Below are 10,431 nucleotides of genomic sequence, written 5' to 3'. Positions count from 1 at the left end.
TGAAGAAGAACATAGTTCCTCCTCAGAGGACTAGAGATTAATTCCTGCAATATAAACCCTTCCCAAGTCAGAGGGTGTTGAATTTTTTTTTTCTCTCTCTCTCTCTCTCAATGTTTTTTTTTTTTATACGTCCGGCGTTTACTTTATGAGTGTTACGTAAATGAAATAGTTTGCATTTATGTGCGAGCCATACGTTTTGGAGAGGCATGCATGGCAGCAGACAGCTGGAAGTAACTTGAGCCCATCGGTCACTTATCAGCACTGGCATCCATGCCATTTCCCATAGCCATCTTCGAGCCCGAAGAATCCAGCCTTTGTGTTCGTGTCTGTGGGCCCTGTGTTAACTCAGCAGCCCCGCGCTGATTGTTGCAGAGATATTAAAGAAAATGGTTGATTTGTCTTTGTCCATTTAACCCCCATCTTGTGACATCCAAGCTTTGTGGGGGTATGAGTGTGTTTGTGTGTGTACGCTGGTTGAAGATGGAGGGGTGGGGGTGGGGGGGTTCTAGTTGATGCAGATATGAGCTGGGGGGCGGGGGGAGGGAGGGGAGAAGAGCGGGGGGCAGCTGCACCTGCCCTGTATGTCAACATCGCGGCCCGGAGGAGACACTCAAGAAGAGAGGTGGCTTTAACGCAGCTGACCTCGCTGGAGCTGTTTAATTTTTCAATGTAACAATGGCAAATCTGCAGGATCCCTGCAGGACCGGAGGCCCGCGCTGTGTGGCCTTGAGATTATCTACGGACTGAGCCCTCCTCGTTCGAGCTTATTGAACTTCCTCACATCCCCTTGTTTTCGTGGCTCTGAACTTTCCAGGACGCTTTCTGAAAGTCTGTTTTACGCATAGAGACAGGATCCCCCAAGGGGCTGTTAGGAGGTTACAGGGGGGTGGTGAGGGGGTCAGGGAGAAACTGTCAGTCTATTTCCTTTCTCCGGCCTTGGGAAACTTCACCACAAGTCTTTTTTGCATATTTTTAGTGTTCTTGCTGGTTTTTGTCTTTTGAGTATCCACAGGAGGAGACGAACCTATTCCCAGTCCGCAAGAGCAGCTTAGTTTTTCTCATGGATAGCTTATTATTAGTGTTGACGTTTTAAAACGCCTTCTTTACAACCTATAGACGATGGCGTCCAGGAAGGAATGCACAGAGCCTGGAAAGCTTCATATATTTGCGCTGGACTCATGACATTGATTGCTATTGGCTGGGTTGGTATATTACTTTGCCTTGCATAAGTATTCATCTCACTTAAATCTGTCATAGATTACAAACTTAAACTCCAAATTTAAATTTTTTTTTCTTTTTCTCTTTTTTAACAGAAAAATCTGAAAAGTGTGGAATGCATTTTTCTTCGAGCACCTAACTTCAACCTTTCAACTGTCACCCTCAGGATGCCTACATGTAAGTCAATGGGTTCTTGAAGAGTCATCATGACAGTCAAGGGGTTTGATGCCCCTAAATGAAATACAGTCCAACCACTTTCCTTCAGAAGTGATGTAATTACTACATCTCTGCCTAATTTAATCCAGACAATCATTTAAAAACTCATCACTAACCTTGCTTTTCTATCTTCTATTCCCTGCTTTATTCTGTATTTGATTTTTATTGTTTCCTCTTTTTTTTGTGAAACTGTGACGCATGTTAGTCTGCTTTTGTTGTTTGTAAATGCGCAGTGCGCTGTAATTAACTTAGAAATTGACAGAACATTGGTGAATAAAATAGACATTGCAAATGTTAGACGATTCTACAAAGAATCGTCTAGAATTGGGGCGGAGTCTTACTTGTTCATTCACTGCAGGTTCGAGCTTTCCATTAAATATTACCAGCTAATTCACTGAAAGGTTTGCAATAATCCGGGACTGAAGGTATCGAAAACGCCACTTTCGAGCCTTTTCAGCGTAGCTCACTCGTCAAAATGGCGTAAGAGCGGTTGTGTCATTCAAACAAAGCGCACAGTCCGGCTTGTTTTCTCTGTCAGAGTTTGCTGCAAGGTCACGGCAGGTGTCGAGAGATCACATTAAGCTGAGCGAGACAGCCATCATAAACCTGCTGGGCGGTCACGCTCGTTTACATTCAGACGGCATTTGCTGAGAATCAGCCAAGCAGCCCAGATAATGTTGCTCTCAGACACGTCTTACCTGCCGCGCCGCATTTCTTCCCGGCGTCATCTCCGAGCACATCGACTCCTCTCCCCTCCTGCGGTGCGAGTTGGCTGCCACTCATGTGTTGCTATTAAAATAGCTCCAGTGTGTTGCTTGAATCACCTCAGTTTAGGTAAACAGTGATAAATGTTGATCTGGGGAGTTTACTTCATCTGCAAACTTTGCTCTCGTGTCCAAGGAGTCTGCTTTGTAACTCAGCCTGTGGATATAACACGGCGTGCGCTGATGCATTGTGTCAGATGAGGAGGGAGAACTTTATTTTGACAAAAGACAACGAGCACCGTTTTTTTTTTTTTTTTTTTTTTTTTTTGGAGCTGCTACACTTAGAGCACCTTATAAGCATGTGACACTAATCCTTACTTTTGTTGCTCCTTTCTAATTTCACAATACAATTATTGCTAAGTGAACGGGAAAGTGCATGCCAAGAAAAATACGTCCTCGCTGTTTTGATTTGGCCCACCTCTCTGCAGCTGCTCTGAGCGCCGTGGAAAACAAACAGTGCAATGCAGCTGGGCTCCTCCAGAAAGCGAATGGGGAATTTTAATCCCGTTTTTCTCTCTCTCTCTCTCTTTTTCTTTCTCTCTCTCTGTCTCTCCTTTAGCACCAGTCAGATTTATTTGGTCATTAAGAAAGGAAAAGCACCCCGCCATCTGAGAGGGATTGGGAAGTGAGAGTGCGAATTATGCCAGAACCCCTGTTGCATACTTAGGAACACAACAGGCCAGGAAATGAATCCCCGATAGGTCAAAGTGCTCAAAACACAGAGGAGGCCAATTAGCTGGGACGGTCACACACTACCGAGATACCTGCGCAGCTCGGATCCGTCTGTCACACTTTAATGCCGAGCACTTAGAACTTGCTAATAGCGCTGCAGTGCAGGCATTAAACAGTGATCAAATTCACAGTAACACTTTTATTGCCTTGAGGCGCATAAGCATTTGCAGCCATGGGCCAACTTATGCATGTCTTTCATCCAGTCCCGCAGCGTGCTCTGAAAACAAACTATCCAGAGATCCTCAAACCATTTCCAGCTGTCACATCCCTGCGCCGGCCTAACTCCTAACCCGATCTGACAGGGCAAGGCAAGGTGAGGGTCGGGCCTCGAGGAAGATTCATAACATGTAACCTAAACTTGAAGCATTATTTTCATAATTGCCTTTGGTTGAAAAATGAAGATCCCAGTGTGCTGCGTCTTTTGTCTCTCTTGTTACCTTTAACACTTTCTCATCTTACAATGGACTCTATAGGTCTTTATTCCAGCAATAATAGAGCTATGAATACTGCAATGCTACAATTCCATGAAGACGGACTACTACGACTACTAATTGTCCTTGAACTATCCACTCAAGTACTTTTAGAGTATTTCTGTTGCACACTTGCAACTTCTTTTGGTGTAAACCCGGAACAGTATCTGTGCATCGTTGGTTCTCCCTAGTAAAGGAACATAAAGTGGCAGAGCCTTTTTACTGTTTTGCTCATTTAACCCCCGGAAAGAGCTTTTGAGTCAGGCGAGGCAGGATATTTAGTGACACAGTCCGCCTGGCAAACAGGCTCCAGTTGGCGATGGGTCGAGATAATGCATATCAGTGACATTAGCGTATTATCTGCTGCAAACCTGTTTTATTTCAGTGCTTGCTTACACTTAGGTAATAAAACTACTTGTGTGTTTTTTTGTTGTTTTTTTTGTGGACAAAACCTCTTGTTAAATTAGGTGCTTTCAAAATGCAAGCATCATGCTGGAGAGACTTCCTGGCAGGATGCCCTGAAGGCAAACCTCTCTGATGTGCAACATGTCCTCTCAGAGTGCTCCTGTTGTCAAAGGTAATGCCCAAAAAACAAATTCTGCGGGTGAATATTCACAGTAAGCTGGCAAGGGACAAGGGCTTTTGACACTGAAAGCTTCCTGGTTTGTGTTTGCAGGAAAAGCTGAGGAAAACATCTAGACTTTATTAATAACAAAAGAAATGTTTGTTTTTTTTTCTGACTGTAACTTAATATTTAGACACCATTTTTCATGTGTGTTGTTCAAACAGTTACCAACGCACAAGACAAGAGACTTTGGCCTCAGTTGTACTTCATCCGGATATCAGCTGGCTGAGCAAGAAACTCTGTAATATTGACCTTTGAGAAATAACTAACTAATAACTAACTAACTTTGTAACTTACTTGTTTACTCACAGACTTCATGGCTTGCTGAAAAACTTCATTTTTTACTTTATGACTATTACTTATGTATTATATTTCTTACCAATTAAGCTGGTAACTGAATTACTAAATTGCAGGCTTGTATACTGTCTCACTTACAAATTTACTTTTTCTTCACCTGCAAAGTTAAAAACAAACTAACTTACAAACCTATGAATATACTAACTTTCTCTATTTTCTGGTTAGCTGCTTAATCTTCCACATATTTATTTTATAAGCTAATTTTCTCATTCGTTCATTAATTCATTCACTTAACTACTTGCTAAGCTTTCATTTTTAATCTTTACTAGCTTACTAAGACATCAACAACCCAACTAACTTTCATGCTTCTTTGATTCCTTGATTTTCTAGGAACTTGCCTTCTTATTCACTTAGTGAGTTTCTTGATGACTTGTATGTATACTTGTACTTTATCACTTTCTTTCTTATTTGCTTCTTTTCTAACCAATCCGAATTACTAACAAAACCACTAACTTACATACTTTTTCACTTTTTATGTAACTATATAGAATAGCTAATCAATTGACAAAATAACTTACTAGCTAATATATTTAGAGAGTCACTAGCAAAATGACTGACATATCTTTGAACAACGTGCTCCCTTACTGACCACCTTGGTTTCTTATATTCATTAACATAATTACAGCCTTAATTAACAAGTCAGTAAATCACAAACTTACATTTTTTTGACTAACAAACTTTCTGACTCACAAAGTTTATTTGCACTTTCATTTTCTGTTGTATACTAGCCTATTTCTCTCTAAGTAATTAACTAACTTGTTTCAAGCTTACTTTGTGCTAACCTACTTGATTACTTGGCCAACTAACTAACTAACTAACTAACTAACTAACTAACTAACTAACTAACTAACTAACACTATTTATTTCTGTGTCACCAAGACTCTTGCAACGGGGTGCTTTCTTCTGCTTTCTAAAATCCTAGTTGGGTGATGTGTCAAAGAGTTACACCACATTCTGGGAAGGCTGCTACAGGGCTTACTGCTGGTTATAAATCTTGTATCTGTTGAGCGTCGGATAGAGGACAAAATTGCAAAGAATTGCAAAAGAATTAATAAAACGCTTTAAAATGCCTCCAGAACCTGAATTATTGTCACTTTGAAATAACAAAGGGCTGCGTAATGGATTCAAATCAATATTATGGGCCAATGAAATAAACATGTCTGATTGATGGTCTAGTTTGGTGCAAACATATATTTGATTCTTTTTGCAAATGCAAACAAAGATTTATCACACTTTTAAATGATGTCGTTCAAGCGCTTTCTCTAAAAAGCCAACTTAAGTTTCACTCGTGCATTTTCTGGAGCTGCAATTTCAATTGGCACTTTTGAGAATGTGGTATACAAAAAAAAAAAAAAAAAACGCTACCTGATGTAAAATACATAAAATCAGACAATAAAGTACAAACATGACCAAGAGGAGCTTCATTGTTGCTGAGATGTACCAAAACTGCAATGCAAGACTCATCTGGATTTCTACTGAAAGCTCCGGTTTGGTCTATTAAACAGATAAATGTCTTTGATTGCCCAGGGAATACAGGAATCTACTCATCCTGTTCTTTCTGCACAATAAGACATGGGACAATTTAAACCTTCTACTAAAGCTCCTCAATAACCTTTCCGTGCCACATAAATAATACATTTTCAGATCCACCTGCGGTTAAAGCGCATTTCACCACTTCGGCTCTTAGATAAGATTTGCTTGCTTTCTGCAGGAAAGCATGCAGGCCATCCTGCAAAGATATTCAGAGAACGCAAATAAGGAGCAGAGCTCCAAACATGAACTGAGGAATGTCAGGATGTTTAGTACGAAACAGTCAGTCGGAGCTTTGTTCTCATTCATTTCCTGAAAATCTTGATAATGACTTGGACTTGTAATGAAAGGCAATGTGACAAGATGCTGTTTCAACTTTGATTATTTTTTTCTTTAATTGGCACTTGTGCGTGTGCATATATGCGCAAATGTGCGTGTATGTGTGTGTGTGTGTGTGTGTGTGTGTGCGTGTGTGTGTGCGTGTGTGTGTGTGTGTGGGGGTGTGTGTGTGTGTGTGGGTGTGTGTGTGTGTGTGTGTGTGCGTGTGTGTGTGAGTGTGAGTGAGTGAGTGTGTCATTCTTTATCAGACCTCACTATCCAACCTCTTACCTCCCCTTTTGGGCCTTTAGGAGCATCCTGTGACCTCTGACCTCTTGGACAATGGAGGCCAGGACGTTTCCCAGTGAGCGCTGATGGAGCCAACAACAGGAACATGAGGGGTGCTCCTGGGAAACAAACTGTTTATTGTGCAGCAGGATGGACAGCCTCCCCCCCCTCCTTCCCACCCCGTTGCCCCAGTCACTTACTTTCTCACACAATCAGAGACACTAACCACACACCTCTCCACAGTAAAATCCTGTCAAACGACAGGTGGCAGCTCTAAAACCTGAACTCTGTTGCAGCAGACGTGCTCAAATGTCTCATACTTTCTGAAGGAAGTAAGTGCATGTGTGAGGGCTTGTTTCTGGCTGTAACACAAGTACTTGCAGAAAGATAACAAGGATATTCTGCTTTCACCTAACACCCACACTGACACTTTTTTGCATCATTTAGCTTTAAGTTGTACTCTTTCTATCGATGCGTACATGCCGTCCCAGCTATCGCACGCTTTTTCCTTTTTTTTTTTTCTTTTTTAAAAAATTTGTTTGGAGTAAATCACGAGCTGAAATTTAGTAAAAACCTTAAATTTAAAAAAAAAAAAATAATAGAAAAGAAAAGAGTCTTTACCCAGTTGGTGCTGCCACTGCCTGTCTGCTTCAGAGGAAATCCCTCCTTTGTCTCCCAAGGAAGCTCGGCAAACTAGGAAAACCTGAATTTATCATCAGAGCACAAACAGCTGGAAAACATTTGATTAGGGAGAGTCACCGCAAAATGTATTAGTCAACATTTCACACTAGTTATTACCTACGCTCTGGAGACGGCTCGGTGCAAGAACAGCACAGTAAAACAGTTTCCAGAGCTGTCAATCACCTTGCCAGAAGTGTGGTGCAACCCAGAGACACAGAGGGCCCCAAGGATTTCTCTATAAGTGCTTAACCCCAGAAGGATTACTGCTGCTTTCTGACTCTATGTGTGGTTATGCCTGTGCTCCACATGATGTGCATCTGATGAGGGTGGATCTGATGGGACTGGAGCAAGGGGGGCTGGATCTGATTCCAGACTGTTTTTATTTATTTATTTATTTATTTATTTCGCTTTCATGAAATAAAATAATCAATCATTAATAAAAGAACATGTAATTAAGGGAAGGAATCCATAACCGAGACTCACTGACTCTCAAGAGTGTGACAGGAAAACGACGTTCTTATGGAAAAAGCAAGTACATTAGTTACACTCAACAGTTTATGTACAAGGACACAACTACACAGCTTTTACTAAAACTTTTTGACTTGAGATTTTAAAATAATATGTATTCAGTTAATAAAAAAAAAACTGCATGTTTAAAAAAATTATTATTAAACAAAATACTGGTTCTTCTATCCATCAAATAAATTAAAATAGCAGAATATGAGAATATCATGACACATAGCAATCTACGGCTTCTTGATACTCTGGGATTCAAATATGAAGTGTCTGTTTCTCTTAGCCGCTCTCGTAAGAAAATATCTACTCTAGAAGAGAGCCACTAACCAAACTCGTAAATATCTTCAGACAATAATTTGAAGTTTAAATCAACCGGAGCAGCGAGAAACTAGGCTGGACAACATGGAGCCATGCATGGGCAGTAAGGAGGAGAACAGTAAGGGGAGTAAAAAACATAAATAAATAAAAATGAAACAAAGCAGGCTCACAGTTAGAGAATTGCAGAAAAACACATTATGTTATAATTTTTATTTCGTTTTTTTATTATTATTATTATTATTATTATCTTGTTGCACACAAACTCAGAAGTCGGATTGGATGGAGAGAGTCTGTAAAACAAATTTGCTTAAGTCTTGAAATTCTGAACCGGTTTTATCTCTGAACTTTGGGCCATTCTAACATCAACGTGGTTAGATTCAAATTGTCCCACTTCAGCTACGGCGCATATTTAACTCCTTGCTAACTTAACTTCCTGCATTACATGAAATGTATAAATGATGTTTGTTTTTGCCTCCAAACAGATTGTTAACTTTCTCGGCATGACCCTGTCCCCACCGTGTTTCATAGTAGGTGTATTGTGTTTAGACCAATGTGTATTTTCCCACCCGGCATAGAATTTGCATATACATCATATTTTTTGCATTTTGTAAAACATTCAGCAAAACAAAAAAAACCACACTTCTTTGTATCATCCAAAAGATTTCAAGAAATTCTATTCAGCTTTGTGTTTTTTAAGTGACAAATTGTGAAAAGATCTATCTTTCTATCTATCTATCTATCTATCTATCTATCTATCTATCTATCTATCTATCTATCTATCTATCTATCTATCTATCTATCTATCTATCTATCTATCTATCTATCTATCTATCTATCTATCTATCTATCTATCTATCTATCTATCTATCTATCTATCTATCTATCTAGCAAGCTAAGATGTTGCAAAATGTTGCTTAAAGGCTTGTCTTAGTGTGAGAACCTTTGCTTGTAATTAAAACTAAATCCCTTGCATGCTTGTTAAAACCGTTTAATAAGCACATCCTTGAATCTATAAATGTTTATATGATTACATCACACTGGCCCTGCAAGCCAAAAAAAACTATAACAAAATAAGAAAAGCTCTCACTTGTGTGCTGACTTGTCTCGATGCCTTACAGAAAGCCACAGACGTATGGAAAAACTCACTAGTATTTGCTTTTAATATTTGATTTGACTTTTAAACTTATACCTGCAACGAAAGCTACAAAAGTAAAGATAAACACTTGAGGGGGAAAAAACAAAACAAAACAAAAAAAACTCAGAAACTTTCCAGGTCAGAGGCCACCTTAACACTGACAAGCAAAATCAAATCACAGCTAAGGAAATGAGCCATGAACTTCTGATTGCTCCATACATAATGACCCTTTTTTCCAGTTGCTCAGCTCAAGAATTATTTGATTGTGCAGAGTGCTGACTTCACTGCAAACATGAGCACTGCTTGCACATATTGCCTGTGTGTATAATCAAATCAAGACCACTGATACAAGGAGTGAACAAATATCTCTTAGTACGCAGGAACAATGAATCTTTGTTCCATAAGAGAGCCCTCAGAAAGCTAATAGACTGACCGAAGGTAGGACACCTCGGGGGGACTGTGAGCCCAGGCTTGTGCACTGCCATTAATTGGTAGTGCTTTTATTGGATAATTTAGACATTAGCAGGAGCCATTTAAGTTAATTTTGAAAATGACAGCAAGCATATGTGCTTTGTCATGGCAACCGTGGGAACAAAAAAAAAAAAAAAAAAAAGAAGTGCTATTGAAGGGAATGTGCAGAGGCACAGATGCAGCGTTAGTATGATTTCCACAGTGAGTGGAACGTTTACAGTTGAACTTTCATGTTGATCAAAAAAAGACAGATCACGGGAGTCTGCTGCTTTCAGGTAATACTACATCACCATAATCCTCAGAAAACATATAACCTCACACAGTCGCTCTTTCTGACACATTTAAACCTCGGATAATGCGAGATTTTTGCGACTAAAACTAAAAACAACCATAGGCACCGGTGGGAAATCCCGTTCTATTTCAGCGATGTTTTAATCATAAAGACACAAACATTACTACACATTTCCTCGAAATGTTACAAGCCAGCATTTTAATCTCCGTTGCAGAGGTCCCTGCTGTTTTCTGGCAGCTACAAGCCCCGCTGGTTTAAAACAAGCAATGGAAAGCAAAGAGTCATAATTTGGGATTGCAGAAGGAGCTACAGTAGGGCGACCCTGGGAGGCTTTGTGAACTGAGGCTTAAAGACAACAACGCGTGGGCTTGACTTTGTCTGAAAACCGCATGCTGATAAATGGCCTCTCCAAGTAGACAAACTGAGAACACAAGGCCCCTGCTGCACAAGACCCAAACTGCTACCTCTGCTGCTCACTGAATCTGATTACTGGCAGGCCC

Source organism: Poecilia mexicana, unplaced genomic scaffold, assembly GCF_051168715.1.
Source record: "Poecilia mexicana isolate PSO_F unplaced genomic scaffold, ASM5116871v1 scaffold_9, whole genome shotgun sequence".
NCBI lineage: Eukaryota > Metazoa > Chordata > Actinopteri > Cyprinodontiformes > Poeciliidae > Poecilia > Poecilia mexicana.
Note: the sequence above shows the minus strand (reverse complement) of the source record.